At 42.8% G+C, this 16,968-nt stretch overlaps 1 long non-coding RNA gene across 1 annotated transcript in view; it reads right to left on the bottom strand.

Moving 5' to 3' along the window:
* Positions 1-1,336: 1,336 nt before the first annotated feature.
* The window catches only part of LOC119849726, a 30,550-nt gene continuing 14,918 nt past the window's right edge, over positions 1,337-16,968 (bottom strand). The window contains exons 2-3 of the long non-coding RNA XR_005290553.2: positions 3,353-3,494; positions 1,337-1,614 (exon numbers count right to left, since the gene is read on the bottom strand). This is a non-coding gene — a long non-coding RNA (uncharacterized LOC119849726). The remainder of the gene's footprint in view (positions 1,615-3,352; positions 3,495-16,968) is intronic.

Raw genomic sequence — 16,968 nt, 5'->3', positions numbered from 1 at the left:
TGACAAGAAATAATCTAAATTGTAAGTGGGAAGCAGATACATTTCCACAAAAAAGTTTGTTTAATCAAAACCCAAAAGAAGCAGTTTAGATGTAACATTTTTGACCGCTACGTAAATGATGTCAGTGCATACCAATGAACCTTAACATTCCTCATACTGAATCTATTTCATTTATATTGAGTGAAGAAGCAATCCACTAGAGTTGGGTTCCACTGTGCTAAATTCATTGGTAGCCTACCTGGTGAAAGTGAAGTGTTATATCTCAACAGGATTATCACTTCTTTTCTCTTCTTCTTTGGATGACTAGAGGAGGAGGTGGCAAAGAAGAAACTCTAGTGTAGACAAACTCATATTCTCACCACTACTTCACTCTAAGGGTATGTCTACACTTAAAGTATACTTGTGCTAGGTCTGATCAAGCTAGCATGCTAAAAATGGAGTGTAACTGCAGCAACATGAGAGGCAGGAGGGGCTAGCCATTCCAAGTATATGCCTAGAGTCTTCAATGAGTATGTATTCAGGGCATCTAGATGCTCATGCTGCTGTAGTTACACTTCTGTTTTTAGCACACTAGCTCAGAGCTACTGCAAAGTATGTCTCCTTGAGCTGGAGTTTACATATACAGCTTGAAGTGTAGACATACCTTCAGAAGGTTCCATTGCCATGAATCCTGAGGACAGAAGATATAAGAAGCTCACAACATTTCCTATAGTTCTCCTGACAAACTGGGAAGAAAGTGGGAATAAGAGTAGAAATCAACTTTATTTTTCTTGTGTTCCAGCCACTATTAGCAAGTCTGCTTTAATATGTACAGTACATCATTTTTTTCATTGTGTCTTGTATTTGATTTTGACCCCATTGGTATCCTCAATGGGCAGTGACTCCTGTATTGAATTATTTTTGTTTGCAATATTGGTGTAGCTATGTTGGCCCCAGAATATCAGAGAGGGAAAAACAGCAACAGAACAGGTGAAGTAATATTTTATTGGACCAACTTCTGTTGGTGGAAGTGACAAGTGTTTGAGCCTCACAAAGCTCTACTTCAGGTCTGCCCTTCTCCAGACCTGAGAAGAGCTCTATGAGGCTTGAAAGCTTGTCCCTTCCACCAACAGAAGTAATATAATTTATATTGCAACAACCTCACCTACCCTGTCTCTTGCATTATTTTGGCAGTACATTTGGAAGACATCATCAGAGAATGAAAGCTCAATAAAGATTATAAAGTTCAAGGAATGTACTTACTGCTTATTAAAGAGCAGTAACATGGGAGTCTGCCAAATCCAAAAGATCATTGAATGTGACCAAAAAAATAGGAGACGAAAGCATCAAAGTGGTATTGATTTATTACTTGAGAAGCACTCTTCAGAATCAGTACCAATGCTTCCACAGAAACCTATTCTTTCTTGACACTACAAAAGTATTGCACACATTTTAGCTGATGACAACACTCTCTCCAACAAATATATGGAGTCACCTCAGAAAATCAGAAGTAAAAGCTCCATCATTAAACAAAAAGTATTAATGTATGTTTTTCTTGAATTTGGCTTTTCCATGTACAGATGACTATGGGCTACTGACAACAACAGAGGGAATAAATTGACACCATATGGAGACCTAGATGAAAAAGGCAGAAATCTTACTTGAGCAATATGCAGATATGCAGGACATGATGCAAACAATCACATCTATCACTAATATCAAAGAAATCCCATTCTGAGGTGCATCAGTGAAGCCACCTACAGATAAAAACATTAAATCTAGAATATACTCACTCCTATGTGCTATACTCATATTTGTTAGTTTAGTTCAACTATGAACCTCACATGTTGGCATAACTCCTTGCTGTCTTGTAGGAGCTATAAATTTGACAGAAACCTTGGGATTATGACTTCACAATATTGGAGGTGAGAGACATTGTGGAGATGATGTGGTTGGTTTACAGACTAGAGCTTTCTAAAACCATCCTACTCCAAGCACAATTCTGCTGGGCTATTATCGGAACAACCCAATTGGAGGAACTCAACCATACTGCTCAAAAAAAGAGCTCCCACAGAAGTTGTCACAATACAAGTTAGTCTGTTGTCATGCAGGATTTAAAAGAAAAAAATAACACACAATCAAAACACATATCCCAAAATGGAGCAATGAGAAATAGTATGTACACTGGGAAGCAGTTATCCTAATGCACAAAACAAGCTATTTACACCAATTTAATTATAGACGTCTGATGAGACATGCTAACAAAAAACCTGAGAGGAGAACTCCAAGAAAAGTGTTGTACAGACCCAGTTGATAACAAAGACAAATGTCAACATCAGCATACTGTGCAGTTGACTACAAAGAATAGTGATGTTGCAAATCGATTCTGGATTGGCAGTGATTTGCTTGTATTTACTGTTTCTTCTGTGTCATATCTCAGGCAGAGTAGTTGCCTTAGATTCTGCTTTTAGCACAAGAATAGAAAAAAATGCTATCTTCAAAAAAGACAAGCAGCATCATATTAGGTTTTACTAAAATGCTTTCAGTTCCAGAGGTTTAATTTCAGGCTTTTGGCTTTGTCGACTATAAATGGACTGTAATCTCTAACAGACAACAGTTCTGGTTTTACCATTTGATGTTGGCCTATAACAGTAAATGTGACTTATATCCATTTATTATTTTAAGGAAAAATAGGTAATTTCATCTTGTTGTAAGGATGAGGTTATGATGTTGAGAGGGAATTTCATAACTATCAAACATAATGTAGGTTATATATGAGCAATGCCTCAAGAATCTATTGGAACAATTTTGGACTGACATTTTGCAGATGTCCACTCATTCTGCAAAAATTCATTGTATATAATAATGCAGTCGCTCATTCCGGACTAGCCATTACAATGCACTAGCCCATTTGGGGGCTAGCTGTTACCTATAACAAAATGTCTCTTCTAAGAATCATCGGTATATCTCAAATTCTAGTGGACAATTGCAAAGAAGATTTTTGTGAGGGTGATGCCTAAGTTGATGGGGTTTGGGGTCTGTATCTGTGTCTTCAAAGGAAAATAGCACACCACAAATATCCCTACGATTAATTTTGTTGTAGCTATTTGAATTGTCAAGCTTGCAAGCGCTGAAAGAAATGCTAAAATTAAAGGATGGTCAACCATTAAATTTTTTTAGGAAAAAAAACCATGATGTTTAGCTTTTCTTTATGAAACTGAATTAATAACTTTCTTTACTTCCTCCAATTTTTCTGTTTGTTTCAGGCTCTCTGTATCCCTTTGGTATACATTGCTGATATAATGTGAATATATCACTGTTAATGTTAAATGCAATAAAACATTTGAAAACCAATAAAATCCATAATCCATACCTTCTTACACCAACCATCAATCCGAGGGCTGACATCACCCAGGAGTTACATCAAACCACTGAAAACAATGAAAGATCCTCCTATTAGGCTCTACTTCTGATGCAGCTCAGCTGCTGAGGCCTTTGATACTGAAACGGTACCACTGAGGGAGCAATGAGAAAACAATGTGAATCAACTGGATCAAGGTATCATACAAAAGTAAATAATCCCTTTCCCCCCCTGAAAAAAAAAAAAAAAAAAAAAAGATGCCCTTAGATAGAATCCAGTTCAGCAAAACATGACGCACCTGAATAGTCCTTACACATGTAATCCCACAGAGGTCATTGGAATTATTGCCACCAGTAAAGGTTTGCAGGACCAGGCTCTAAGGCAGTAGTTCCCAAACTTTGGAGGGTTGCACCCCACACCCCAGCCCCCTATCCATGCCCTCCCTGGAGCCAGGGCAGGGAGGGGGGGCCATGGCTCAAGCGGGGAGGAAGGCGGACAGGGTAAGGGGACTGAGGTTGGGGCCACAGCTGAGGGAGGATCTGGGGCCAGGAGTGGGGATGGGAGTGGAGCCATAGCTAGGCTGCGGTGGGGACTGGCAGCCAGGCATAGAGCTGCGCCAAGCCTGGGGACAGGGACAGGCACGCGACCGGAGCAGAAATGGGTGCAGGGCAGGTCGGCACACCCTCCCTGACCCCGTGGGGGCTGGCCCGGGCCCACCGCCTCCCCAGCCCTGAACTTTCCTCCACACACCCCAAAAAGGGCACTCCCCACAGTTTGGGGACCTCTGCTCTAAGATCAGACTTTATTTCAATGGACGGTGCTCATGAGTATCTAATAGGAGATGTTTCCAAAAGCTTTATTTTGCTGTTCTGGAGACTGCGAAACCCACCCAAGTTTCATTCTCACATCTAATGAGATCACCTGAACCCCTGCATTAAATGTCAAGCCTTGCAAGTAGAAGTTTTCTTGTATTTTTTATATTTAGTTTTCAGGTTGCTCCTGCAGTTTCTATTAACCTGCTCCTGGATGCTGTTTTCTGTCACTGAAATGGTGCATTAATTTGCAAGATAAAAAGTGAGCTTCCTTCCAATACTGAACCCTCTACAAAACATATCACAAACACAAACTTAAATATCTAAAACTCTTGGTAGGAACCCCTTTCCATGACATTCACCTACTTCCCCTTTCTCTGAAAGGATGTCTATTACATTTAGTTAGCTATCATGCCAATCAAAATAGTTTTACTCATTTCCAAGGAGAACTATATTAATGAGAGTTTCACCTGAAGCAATCTGGTACAATAAATACAACATTTACATAAAGGAATTAAAATTCGTAGTATGCTTAATCTTTATAGTAACGTATATGGATGGCATGCATACATTCAAGAAGTTATTTTTGTATCTGTTTTACTATTATTTAACAATGTTAATTATTGTATGGTATTTATTCTCCTTCCATGCCAGCCTCTGCTTCTGTTTGGTCAGGCAAATAAGTCATATGGACAGTGGCACAAGAACAATTTGTATGATGGAGGTGCTGAGAGCCATTGAACCAAATTGTAAACCTTGTATATGATGGAATCCACTTCAAGCCAAGGGGTGCAGCAGCATCCCTAATTCTAGCACCTATTCATAGGATCAGATTTACTCTTACTCGCAAACAATGATGCAAATTACACTTCCCTGCCCAGTGTGGCCTGCTGTATCCCAGGGAATATTCACCTGGTTGAGGACATATAGGAAAAGTGGCAGTTCTGCTTTCTCAAATTTTCCAAAGGTTTAACTTCAACTATGTCTCAATACGGAGTCCAGTGGCACCTTAAAGACTAACAGATTTATTTGGGCATAAGCTTTTGTGGGTAAAACCCACTTCTTCAGATGCATGGAGTGAAAATTACAGATGCAGGCATTATTATACTAACACATGAAGAGAAGGGAGTTATGTGTCAGTATAACAATGCCTGCATCTGTTATATGGGCCCATGGTGCCCATGCTCACCCAATATTCAGGAATGTGGGTCCGGCTCCACCAATGTTTGGGCTTATATTTTCAGAGCTGGCCCGTCCATAGGATGGACTGGGGCAACCGCCCGGGCTCTTGCACTTTGGGGTACCCCAACTTCAGGGGGATGCGGGTTCCAGGGCAGCCTGGGAGGTTAGTGGGGGGCCTGGCACCGGTAGCGGTGAGCGACCGGTCACTAGCCTGCCCTGCTCTGCTTCACCCCTGCTCTGCCCCACCCTCTTCCCCCAAGCCTCCACCCCATATCTTCGCGTCCCTGCTCCACCCCTTCCGGCTTCTGCACCACCCCCTTCCTGCCACATTCCACCCCAATCTTCTGCCCCTCCCTTTCTGGCTTCCCTTCCCTCCCCCAAGCAACACCAGGAGCCGGCGGGGCAGAGCAAAGTGGGGTTGGCAGGGGCCAGGTCACTCGCTGCTGCTGACACCAGGCCCCCCGCTAAGCCTCCAGACTGCCCTGGACTCCACATTCCCTGGAGCATGGGGACCCCCAAAGTGTGGGACCCAGGGCAGTTGCCCCAGTCCGTCCTATGGATGGGACGGCTCTGCTTGGACCCTTTCTGGGCACCATCAAAAATTATACAAACCTGGCACCCATGACAGTTATCGTTCCACAGTGCTTATCTTCTAAAGGACACTGTGGGATGAAACAAGGATACCATTCAGGTAGTACCAAGAGGCAATAATTGTTGAGCTCTCAGGGTGTATGTTGGGGGACTGAGGAGAGACCCGCTCTCAACTGGCATAAATGGGTGGAGTTAGCACCTCCACCAGCCACTCCTCATCCTGTTGTAGGGGACATGCCAGGGGATAGAGGAAACTTGGGTGGCGGTGGTGAGGAGGGACTTTGGAGCTCAGATGCAGGAGTATATCTAGCCTAGTATCACTTGGTAAGGATGTTCTATAATACACAGTTTAGCACATGAGCCTCTTGAAAATAATGAACTTGAAACAGTGTCTTCTTGGAGCTAGAATGCCTGACACCTTCTCAAGAAGTCTTTAAAACATAGCAAAAGCCCAATTCCGCTGTAGAGTAGACTACTCAATGTTTTTATTCTATGGTGGGCCAGAGAAGAATTTAATGCAGATTGTTTGGAGACCTATTCCATTCCCCTCTCCCTCCCTCTACCCCCAACAGCAGGATTTCATGGATCCTCAAGCAACAGGATCTTTCTGGAGCAGCCAAATGTTTTCATGAACTACTTACAGAGCTGTGTGATCCCTTCAGGACAGGTCACTCAAGCCACCCCAAGCCACCCTTCCACAGCACAGACTTTCTTTAGAGTCTGGAAATACTGAGAAGCTTCCTGCCTTCTGAGCATTTTAATGCTGGACATGCTACTTTGTCCCATTTATATTCTGATCAGAGTCATGACTGAATGAACTCAATAGCCATATCAAGTGACAGCTTCCTGTAAGAACTGAGGGACCACGGGGCTTCTTTTTAACAAAGGTACACTGTTTCAAAATAAAATGATAAAAAGCTAGCACAATTTTCAGGAGAAAAAAATATGGTCATTTTGATTGCTTCCAAATTCTAGGATAATTTCTAAGCAGTAGCATTAATTATGAAAAAGGAAAAGGATGTTAAAGAAACTTCCATTGTCTAACAAACAGCCTCCTTACAAATTGTTTATGTTTCAAAGATCAGGAATATATCATCCTTTTAAGCATTTTAAAAATTAACACAAGAAAATCTTAAAAACTTCAAAACATTCACTTTCTGTTGTTCATTGAAATTTCACCTGCTGTCAACAAGAGTAAAATTTTTGTACCAAAAGAAAGCATACAGAATAGGTAGGCAGTGTTTCCTAGTGGATGGAACACTGGACTGGAGCTCAGCAGACCCGGATTCTATTCCTTACTATACCACTGGCCCTGTGGAATGGCGACCATCCATCCTGAAAAACTATGGTGCTAAGTGGCAAAGCAGTTCAGTTGCTGTGTCATGCTGCCGTGTTGCAAGTGACTAAAAAGTGCAATTCTCAAGTGACAGTCCTTGCCACAGATAATGCAGACATAAAGTGCAAAGCCAGAGGAAGCCAGAGCACTACAAGCATTTGATGCGCTTTTCTCTCTTTCGATCACCACTCTTCAGCCACTTTCACTTCCTGCTGCCACCAGTATAACTTGTTGCTAGTTGCATCTTCCTAGCTTATGGTGTCAATGTAGAACATTTTCAAGTCCCTCTTGCAAATGCTCTTAAACCTGAGCCAAGGTCAGCCCAGTGGCCTTGGAGCACCCACAATCCATGTGATTGCCAGCCATGTAGAGGCATTGCTTGGTGTACTCACACTTTGGAATTCATTAATCTTCCATTCTAAATATATCCATACCAAGTTAGCCATGGTGACAGTCTATACCAGAATTTTACAGAATTCTGACAAATTTTGTACAAAGTATGCCCTGTGAGGTATCATTTGAAAACTCAATCTGCTGAACATTATTGTCCTGACACACAGGACAATAATTGTCCTGATTCACAACATGTGTGAATCAACATTGCATGTATAGTTATAAGATTTTATTGTATAACATTGATGTAACATATTCCAAGTTAGAAAAGCAAGTCCAAACCAGTTTTCAGAGACAGGCACTCTAGCACCCCAACCAGGTGTTAATGACCATCACCCACTTAAACTGCCATTCTCTGCAGGGAAAAGGCATGAACAAGAAATTTGCATTTCAGCACAAGGACAGTTCAAACCTCACATCTACAAGAGATTGTCTATCACCATGACTTCACAACGATGTTTCTAGCACAAGGAATTGAATTATAAAGAGGGGAGAAAAAACGCTTTACCTCACTCTGCTCACGACATCAACATCTCTTAAAGAACTGAAATGGGTAGAGTGGGGAGCGTGATTCTGTCTGAAAAAAACTCAGCCACAGGTGAGAAAGAAATTTGCTTTGAATCCATTTTAGTTTGTTAAGTTAGTTTATTGCTATTGATCGTGTTTTGAGCAGGGGGTTGGACCTGATGACCTCCTGAAGTCTCTTCCAACCCTAACCTTCTATGATGGTAATCTTCTATGTCAGTTGCATTTTATCATTTTTGTTTTTGTTTTTTTTGTAACCAATCCTAACCTTCATGCCTCATTACTTGAAGTCACTTAAAATATTTTTTTCTGAGTTAATAAACTTGTCTCGCTGTTTTATCTAACCATTGTGTTTGGATTAAATTGTGTGGGAAACTCCATTTAGGACAGGGGTCTCAAACTCAAATGACCACGAGGGCCACATAAGGACTAGGGCATTGGCCCGAGGGCTGCATCGCTGACACTCTCCCCCGGGCTGCCCCTGGTCCCGCCCCCACTCCACCCCTTCCATGAGGCCCTGCCCTTGCCCCGCCTCTTCCCACCCCTTCTCTGCCTCCATTCCAACCCCTTCCCCAAAGTCCCCACCCCAACTCCTCCCCCAGGGGGTGCAGGAGGGGCACGGGGTGTGGCAGGGGGCACAGGGCAGGGAGTTGGGGTGCAGGGTGCAGGTGGGGTTTGGGGTGCGGGATCCGGGGTGGCAGCGGCGCACACCGGGGCCAGGTCAGGCTCCCTGCCTGCCTGTCCTGGCCCCTGGCCTCTGGCCCCTGCGCTGCTCTCCTCCAGGAAGCAGCCGGAACCATGTCCCTGTGGCCCGGGGGAGGTGGGGGGGGCGAGGGCACAGGGCTTCATGTGCTGCCTTGCCACTCCTCCAGGTACCTCCCATTGGCCGCGGTTCCCCATTCCCAGACAATAGAAGATGCGGGGGGCGGTGCTTAGAAGCCATGGCAATGCACGGAGCCCTCTGGCCCCCGCATCTCTCCCCGGGCTGGAGGGACATTGTGCCAGCCTCTTCAGGGAGCAGCGCAGGGCTTGTGGGACCACAGGGGGCAATCCAGAGGGCCAGATTTGGTCCGCGGGCTGTAGTTTGCCCACCCCTGGCCTGGAGGTAGGCCGGGGGTGGGCTGCTTGGTGGGCCACAGGAAATAGCCCCGCGGGCCGCATGTTTGAGACCACTGATTTAGGATGACAAAGATGGTACATATCATTTTCCATTGATGAAATTAATGGAGTTTATATGAGCTTGCATTGTTCAGCAAATTGCTTGTGGTACAAGATACACATTTCTGGTGGAAATCTGGACTAGAATATCTTTTGGTGTTCTGCAGTGTAATTCATGAGTGGCTAGCTAACAGCACTCAATATTGTGAAGCTGGGCATAAGTTACATGCTGTAGTCTGTGTGTTAACAGGCCACGTGTGGCTGTTCACCACTAAAGCTGTGTAAAAGGCATCCCAGGTTGGAGAACTAGGATGCACAGCTATTCTGCAGTCCAGATGGCACCCTGGGGAATGTCACAGCCACTGAAATTGAACCAGTGCTGATTGAGGTGGTTACTGGGTTTAGCTTCAAATATACCCATTTCTGTTCTTGTCCTGCCACTCAATATGGAGCAGCTGACTGACAAGAATTGAGAACATCAATCCAACTTTCTTCAGTCTTCCTCAGACTGATACAGTTGGTATAATCATGAAGTTATACATTCAGTTTCATAGCAAGGCTGATATCACAACATCCCCACAGAGACCACTAAAAGGCTCAAAACATGGCAGTAGCTGCTGCTATATGGGCATCTACATCTTTTGCACATCCTCCAGCACTGCCTTTGATGCTGCCCAAATATTAGACAGTTGCACTTGCTTGATGTCCTGTCCAACCAGGTAAATACTGAGCTGTTGCTATCTGGAACTGGAGGCTGCTCGATGGAAATGGCCAAAGACTTTGTTTTATCCAGAGTTATAACCAGACTGATGCAGTCTGCTTCTTGTCCAGCCAGACTGGCTATCAGCTGCAGTGATTCACCAAACTGAACTAACAAGGCAACGTCATCAGCAAATTAGAGATCTCAAAGCAGAATGGCATTCAACTCAGCACCCCCAACCATTGCCTCCTCAAACTTCTCCATCAACTTATCAATGTCAATATTGTTCAACAATGGTAACAGCCTTGCCAAACTCCCGTGGACATAGGAAATCATGCCTTGTATCTGCCACTGACTCAAACACACTTTTCTTTACCATTATAGAACTCTTCTCTTAATATCACAGTCTTCCCAGTGATGCCATGTTGCCTCAGATCCTACAAGTTTGCTTGATGCTCTGAATCAAAGGCCTGAGGGAAGTCTCTAAGAAGTGCTGTGCATTGCTAATTAAATTCAGCAATTTTCCCAAAAAGCTGTTTTGAGGTAAAGAGCTGGTCAAGAGTGGAACAACCAGGTCTAAAGCAGCACTGAATATCCCAGCCTTTGCCATGAAGTGCATCATTGATTCAAGACACTATGCATCATGATAGAGTTTAATTACATTATTGCATACTATTTTTTCCACAGGACCCCAGATACATGCAGTGCACATGCAAAACCTGTAGTGAAGATGAATTAAGGGGGTATAGTGAAAGAGGCTCTTGTCTATAGGACCCCGGCTTCATTTCTTGAAGATGTCAGATGGTGTATAATTATGGGGTTTTGTATGTAATTTCTTAGGTTTGGTTTTTTAAGTCAAACTGAAAAAAAAAAAAAACCAAAGCTCATCATGTGATATCATATTGACACCCACATAAATCATCAGCAAGGTAAGAATGTGCAAATCCATCATACAGATCTCTGCCACTTGAGCTAATCAAGTAACTGATCGCAGTAGTAAGTCGTGGGCCAGCTCTACAAGGAAATGAAACTTTTCCAGTGAATTTCCCACATGCTAACAGCAGAGGAATGGTGAGACTAAGGAATCTGGGATTCCATTCAAGGCTCTAGATTGGAGTGTCTTTAGTAGCCACAGACTTTTTACCTGTTCCCCCAAAGTTTGACCTCTTTTGCCCCCATCCCCTCCATCTGATCCCTGGCTCAGTCCTGTTTCTTACCCAGCTCTGGTTTCTCATTATGGTCCCATTCTCCTTGCCTATTCAGTCTCACTATTCACTCCTCAGGCTTCTCATCCCACTCCTAGTCTCCCACTCCAGGTTTTCTATCTGAGGCCCAGCCTCCCAATCCCACTCTACATCTCTCCTTCCCCAGTCCCAATCTCCCTGCTCAGCCACTCTCACTTTCTCTCTTAGCTCCTCATCTGTCTCTCTCTCACCCGAGGTCTCACCTCCCTCCTTGGCTTCCAGTCCTAGCTCTCACTTCATTTCTCTGTCCATCCAGTCACAGCCTCCTGTCACCACCACCCCCATCTTCCCATCTAAGTCCCCGTGCTTTCTCAGTCCCAGTTTATTCCCCCACCCCATTCCCTGTATATTATTAATATGGGAAACCACCAAACATTAATTTAACCATAATTTCCTTTAAGTTCAAAGGCCAAATGGTGTTTTACACAATTGCTCTAAACATACCTAATTGCAAGCAATCATTACACCCAAACAGGAACAAAACATTTATAAACATTTGATCAAACAGACTAAACCCAAGGATACTTAGACCCATATTGATTGGCTCAAATGTGATCAGGCAGATGTTAGCAATGAATCGTTTAAGAGTTTACTTTTGTATACCATTCAAATAAGTGATATCATTGCCAATTATTGACTTCACCTAAAACTAATTTGACACTGTTCACCCTTATTTCCAGTCTTAATCTGTGTAGTCCCACTGAATTTGGGAAGTTAAAAGCACGTGTGCTTAAAGTCTTTGCAGGATCAGGTCCAAAGTCACTACAATAAGAATTCATTAAAATCAAGAATTCCAACTAGATCCTAACTATTGGAGATGTTTTTTTCACCTCGGGTATTGATTTTGAATTCCAAGAACACAAATCAGTTTAACAGAAGCTACACAAACATGCTTTCTGGATATAACTAAGGGGAAATGACTACCATATTTCTGAAAATCATGGCTATTGTGGCCACTGAACAAAGTACTGAAGTACTTAAAGTACTGAATATCCACCTCTGCCTATCATTTTATTAACTAGTATGTTATGCTGATTTTATATGCAGTAAAGCTTCAAATACAAGTTTGTCTTTTTATTACACAGATGATTCATAATAAAATGATAGACTAACATGCCTCACAAAACAAAAGCAAATACCTTTACTTGTATATATTTCAGCAACACTATGATGATAGATTATAGGTATGTGATGGATTATATGCACACTTTGTTGTTGGTTTGCCTTTCAAAGCAAATATTCTCTCCCCCATCTTTGCTATTCTAAAGCAATATCCACTGCAGAACATCTATTCTTTATTATATTTTTAAGACATTGCTTAAATTTGGCCTCCAGGGAAAAACATCAATGGCTAAGTTTGCAAAAATTGCAGTTCGACTTCCATATTTGGTGGGGTGCAGCTCCAGACAGCCTATGAGGTCATGTGGGGGGCAGGAGGGGTAAATTCTGTGCCTGCTCTCAGGGTGCCATTTCAGATTGCAGGGGGTAACTTTAACCATAATTCCAGGGGCTTCTTAGGCAACTGAAAACTCTAGGGGTTTTTGTTTTGTTTTGTTTTTTTACAGATAAACACAGAAATTATCTGACAGGAGCACTGTATCTAATTCCTATATCAAGAAAGAAAAATTAAATAAATATTAGACCCACTCAGTTGTAATACTAACATATTCTGACATCTTGTAGCAAGTCACTTATGGGACTCTGGTTAGGTTTTAAATTGTAATGTATATTCTTACTCAAATACAATTACTAAAGTCAGAAGGGACCATCCTGATCATCTAGTCCAGTGGTGGGCAACCTGTGGGCCATCAGTGTCATCTGACTGAGGGCCGCGAGACATTTTGCTGACATTGACCATCCGCAGGCACGGCTCCCCACAGCTCTCAGTGGCTGGGAACAGTGAACCGCGGCCACTGGGAGCTGCGGGGGGTTGTGCCTGTGGATGGTCAACATCAGCAAAATGTCTCACGGCCCTCAATCAGATGACGCTGATGGCCCACAGGTTGCCCACTGACTTTAGCTTCCAGAGTAGCAGCCATGTTAGTCTGTATTCACTACAAAAGGTCCTCCCCCAGCCCCACTCTCTTGCTGGTAATAGCTCATCTTAAATGATTACTCTCCTTACAGTGTGTATGGTAACACCCATTGTTTCATGTTCTGTATGTATATAAATCTCCCCACCGTATTTTCCACTGAATGCATCCAATGAAGTGAGCTGTAGCTCACAAAAGCTTATGCTCAAATAAATGTTAGTCTCTTAGGTGCCATAAGTACTTCCTTTCCTTCTGACTTTAGTAATTGTATCTGAGTAAGAATATACACTACAATTTAAAACCTAACCAGAGTAGCAAACCAGTTTTCCTAGCCTGGACTAAAAGTAGCAGAGCTGTCTCTTGGGTAGGGCAAATTGGGGTGACCCCCCCGGCCCTGTGCTTTGCCGCAGTTCACTGTTCCCACCACTGAGAGCTGTGGGGAGCCGTGCCTGAGGATGGTCAATGTTAGCAAAATGTCTTGCGGCCCTCAGTCAGATGATACTGATGGCCCACAGGTTGCCCACCACTGGACTAGATGATCAGGATGCTCCCTTCTGACTTTAGTAATTGTATTTGAGTAAGAATATACATTACAATTTAAAACCTAACCAGAGTCCCATAAGTGACTTGCTACAAGATGTCAGAATACGTTAGGCCGCAAGATATTTTGCTGACATTGACCATCTGCAGGCATGGCTCCCCACAGCTCCCAGTGGCTGGGAACAGCGAACCACGGCCACTGGGAGCTGCAGGGGGCTGTGCCTATGGACGGTTAACATTGCAGGCCACAGAACCTCACCCACCCACCCCTGTAACGGACCCCTAACCTCTAGCTGAGTCACTGAAGTTCTCAAAATTATGATTTAAAGACTTCAAGTTACAGAGAATCCACTATTTACAGTAGCATAAACCTGCAAGTGACCCCATGCCCCATGCTGCAGAGGAAGGCCAAAACAAACAAACAAAAACAAACAAACAAACAAACAAACAAAACACGCAGGGTCTCCGCCAATCTGACCCAGAGGAAAATTCCTTCCCTCACCTCAAATATGGTGCTTAGACCCTGAGCATGTGGGCAAGACCCACCATGCAGATACCTCAGTAAGAATTCCATGTAGTAACTCCTCATCTAGTGTCCCACCTCCAGCCATTGAGGATTTTTGCTACAGGCAGTCGCTGATGGGTCACATGCCATTGTAGCCAGTCCCATCATACCATCCCCTCCATAAACTTACCAAGCTCAGTCATGAAGCCAGTTAGGTTTTTACACCCATGGCTCCCCTGGGAAGGCTGTTCCGGAACTTCACTCCTAATGATGGTTAGAAACCTTCCTGTAATTTAAAATCTAAACTTGAGGATGGCCAGTTTATATCCATTTGTTCTTGTGTCCACATTGGCATGTAGCTTAAGTAACTTCTTTTCCTCCCTGGTATTTATCCCTCTGATGTATTTATAGAGAGCAATCATATCTCCGCTCAGCCTTCTTTTTGTTAGTGTAAATAACCCAAGCTCTTTGAATCTCCTCTAAATATAAAAATAAAGTATATTTTTCCATTCCTTAGATCATCCTCGTAGCCCTTCTCTGCACCTGTTCCAGTTCAAATTCATTTTTCTTAAACATGGGAGACCAGAACTGCACACAGTATTCCAGATGAGGTCTCACCAGTGTCTTGTATAATTGTACTAACTTTTCCCTGTCTCCACTGGAAATGCCTTGCCTGATGCATCCCAGGACCATATTAGCCTTTTTCACAGCTGCATCACATTGACAGCTCAGTCATCCTGTGATCAACCAATACACCCAGGTATTTCTCCAACTATGTCACTTCCAATTGATAAGTCCCCACCTTATAGCAAAAATTCTTGTTGTTAGTCCATAAATTCATGGCTTTGCACTATTAAATATCATCCCATTTCTATTACTTCAGTTTACAACATCATCCAGATATTCCTGTATAATATTCTGGTCCTCCTCTGTATTGGCAATACCTCCCAACTTTGTGTCATCTTCAAATTTTATTAGCGCACTCCCTCTTTTTTTGCCAAGGTCAGTAACAAAAACATTAAATAAGATTGGTCCCAAGACTGATCCCTGAGGCACTCCCCTAATAACCTCCCTTCTGCCTGACAGTTCACCTTTCTATATGATCTGTTGTAATCTCCCCTTTAACCAGTGCCTTATCCACATTTCAGATCTCATATGAAATTAGAGAAAATGGAGATTAACTAATAATTTCCTATGTGGAACTGTATCAAATACCTTACTGACATCCAGGTAGATTAGATCTACTGCATTTCCTTTGTCTTAAAAAAAAAAAAAAAGAAAGTTATTTTCTCCAAGATAGATATTAGTAACTTTGTTGCTACTTCTTTAATCCAGCAACTGAAACAATTGTAGAAAAATCTACAATTACTTTGTATAATTTAGGCTACTTATTTTTTGCAGTTCACCAAGCTTGGAACAAATCATTTAACTTTAGGAAACATCCTATCAGCCCTTTCTTATATTAATTTCCTGTTAATCACTCTGTTTATGAACAAAATTCTGACTCTCTACCTCAGGGGTGCAAGCTGGGAGCACTAGGTGACTTCTCTGCAGAACTCATTACATTGCACACTCAGGTTGCCTTCCTGATGCTTGCATTTGCTTGCAATGCCCACCCTCCCTCTTTATCTCACAAATTCTGCCCATGAGACAGCACTGAGATTTGGAAGGGTTTGAATCCAACACAAAAGCAGGAAACGTTGGCCCTTTTGAAGCACCACAGGTATTTTCCAAGCAGCCAGGTTTAACTGATGAGATTCTACATGCCATTGAAACGACAGGGCTCCACCCTGCTCCTAGCAAAGCATATCGTGCTAAGGAAAAAATGCAGAAGAAAATTCAGGAGGACGTGGAAAGTATGCTGGATAAGGGGGTGATTTCTAATCAAAAAGCCCCTAGGTATCTTCTATTGTGATGGTACCTAAAAAGGAATAAAACTATGAGGTTTTGAGTAGATTGTAGGAGGTTAAATGCTATCACACTGTTATGTTGGATCATATTAAAGAAGTTCTATATTAAAATCACAAATGAGTTTGATTCCCCATAGTTTAAATTTCAGGGTATTATTAATTAAGAGGTCTCTTGGTTTTTGACTTCGTTTTTACTCTCTCTCTCTCTCTCTCTCTCTCTCTCTGTGAAACTTGCAAGCTGCTAATTGTGTTAGTACATCCTAAAACAGAGTCTGTTCTCAAAGCAATACTTTGTAACAACAACTACTTACACAGAGACTCAAAGTGATACTTTGTAACAACAGAAACAGCACCCAGAGACTCGCTGCCCTTTTGTTCTATTTATCTCTCTTTGTTAACAATTGTGATTAAAATAGAGATAGAGAATGTATGTGGATGGATGCTTGGTGTGGATAATAAATGAATGATCAGGGAGGTGCCAGCCTAAAAATCAAGTGTCGATCAGCCGAAGAAGGCATCAAGTGGAAACAACCAGAGGACCCCCAGAGGGCAGACTGGAATCCACCCAACAGCCTCAAGGATGGGAGAACCAAAGAACAAGATAACATCTGGCAGCACGGAGCCGTTAGGAATGTGCCAGCTGCTGATTGATTCAGCAACAGCATGATGAAGCAATTCCCATAGACTGACATAGGAATA

Source organism: Dermochelys coriacea, chromosome 1 (genome assembly GCF_009764565.3).
Source record: "Dermochelys coriacea isolate rDerCor1 chromosome 1, rDerCor1.pri.v4, whole genome shotgun sequence".
NCBI classification, from domain to species: domain Eukaryota; kingdom Metazoa; phylum Chordata; order Testudines; family Dermochelyidae; genus Dermochelys; species Dermochelys coriacea.
This window is presented reverse-complemented; position numbering and strand designations above follow the sequence as displayed.